A 2,487-nucleotide genomic window follows, 5' to 3' on the forward strand; every position below is an offset into this window, starting at 1 on the left:
CTTAACTTTGATAAAGAATATCTCTTTGGTTTTGAGACTTTAGTCTTTGCTACTTCAGGGATCTTATCTATGCACAATCAGCTTGTAACACTCCAAAGAGAAAGGAAAACTTGAAATCGCATCATATGACCCCTTTAAGTGATGCACAAGGTTTTTGAACAGCACTTCTGAGGAAAAATCACACTCACAGTCGATTAGGACTCTAGACTTACTATAATCTTCCAGAAAAATGTTTTATTCTACATGAAGTGGGTTTCCCTCTTAAGGAATCCACCATATTCATATGTTAAAAACAGTTGTGTCAAGCAAATTAATGATAATTATAATAATTACTTTTTCGGTAACACTTTATTTTCATAGTCCACTTTAGATATTCTTTGCAACTATATGTCAACTAGCAGTCAGAGCATTAGTAGACTGTCTGCTTAATATCTTCTAACACTTTATTTTGATGGGTCCACAACATACAACATACTGACTATGAGAAACTTTGCAAGTATATGTCAACTTATTGTACTAACCCTAAACCTAACCTAGCAGTCTACCCTGAGAGTTAGTAGACATGTAGTGGCAAATTAATGAAAATGAATTTACATGTATTTGCACAGTTACTTATAGTTAGTAGAATGTCTAAAGTGGACTATCAAAATAAAGTGTAACCATTTTTACAGTGCTTTCTGACAGAACTCAAGGCACTGGTCAAAGCATAATCATGTAAACAAAACAAGCAAACCAAACAATATAACAATACATTAATGACACAACACAAGCCTAAGTGTGAATGAATCAGTCTAACTGGGTAAAATAATAAATTTGTTCGTAATGAAAATGTATGATGGATGAAAGAAAAAAAGGAGTTTTGTGTAAACTTCATACATTCTGGCCAGTAGATGTCAGTATAATGTCTATAAACAGTAATAGTATTGGGACAAATAAGACCCTGCAACTTTCAGCAAAGTGCAAAGTACCAAAAAATATATTTAAATTTCAGAGAAAACAAGCAAAAACAACAACAAAAACAGTTTAGATTGGTCTGGAACTGGACTTTTATTGAATAACCTTCTTTGACAGCAAGATACTCCCTGCACAAACAAAATACAGAATTCTGGTAAAGAATTATGCACGATCAACACACATTACATACAGTATATTCAAAATAGTAGAGGGTATTAGAAAAATGCTAATATGTATATGATCCATTTGATCAAATATACAGTGAATATTGCAAATGCCAGGAGTGTTGTCGTGGATTCTCTGCACAATCCAAACCGGCTACACACTTCAGTTTTGATGCAACCCACCCTGTTTCAACAGGGTTCATCTTAATGTGGTAAACAGGACCTTAGAGGCCTCTGTTCTGCAGCAGAAAGTCTCCTCACTCCTCCTCAAGGGTGTGACAGTGGAGGTCCCTCCTTCAGATGTGAATCATGGCTTCTTCAGTGGCTATTTACTTGTTCCGAAAAAGGACTGAGGTCTGCGACTTATTTTACATCTGCAAGGCTGAATTTCTCTCTTTACAAAGGGAAATTCAAAATGCTAACACTGAAAGCTATTCTGGCTCAGGTTCGTTTAGGGCATTGGTTTGTCACTGTAGACCTGAAGGATGGTTACTTTCATATTCAGGTTGTTCAGCAACACAGGAAGTTCCTCAGGTTCGCCTTTGGGGGAAAGGCGTACCAGTGCAGGGTTCTCCCCTTCGGTCTTGCTTTGGCTCCACGGATGTTCATGAAGTGCATGGCTGCTGCTCTGACCCCATTGAGACTCCAGGGCATCCGTGTGCTCAACTACCTGGACGATTGGCTCATCTTGGACCATTCCAGGGAATTGGTGATCCGCCACAGAGACATTCTTCTTCACTACCTTCAATCTCTTGGCCTCAGGTTGAATGCTCAAAACAGTGTTCCACCTGTGACGTCACACACAAGGTTATTTATTTAGTCATTTAGCGATCAAGGAACGCTTGTGGCTGGAAATGTGTTTTGTCTTGGAGAACAGGTGGCATGAAAATGCCTGATAGGTACTGCCAGGGCACCAGTGTTGATGTGTCAAGGTAAGTGTTGGCCGCTTCAAGCTAGGCCATCACGTTTCGGTGAGCATATGTCGCAGACTCCTGGGTCTCATGGCAGCGGCCTCTCCTGTGCTGCCTCTGGGGCTGCTTCATATGAGGCCTTTTCTGTGGCCATTTTATTCAATTGCTTGCATGCCCTCTCAACATGGCAGGACCCTCTCTTTCTTCAGCAAGGAGTCAAGATGGGCACTGTTTGCCATCACCAGATGATTACGACGGACACCTCCCTAACTGGTTGGGGCACGGTCTTCAAGGGCAGACTGGTTTGTGTTGATTGGACAGAAGAGGTTCTCTCGTGGCACATAAACAACCTAGAGCTGCGAGCCGTCTTCCTGGCTCTGGTTATTTTTCTTCCAATTCTGCTGAGTTGTCATGTGATTGTCAGAATGGACAACATGGCGGTTATGTCTCACATAAAC

This window comes from Sinocyclocheilus grahami, unplaced genomic scaffold (assembly GCF_001515645.1).
Source record: "Sinocyclocheilus grahami isolate Dianchi unplaced genomic scaffold, SAMN03320097.WGS_v1.1 scaffold6200.1, whole genome shotgun sequence".
NCBI classification, from domain to species: domain Eukaryota; kingdom Metazoa; phylum Chordata; class Actinopteri; order Cypriniformes; family Cyprinidae; genus Sinocyclocheilus; species Sinocyclocheilus grahami.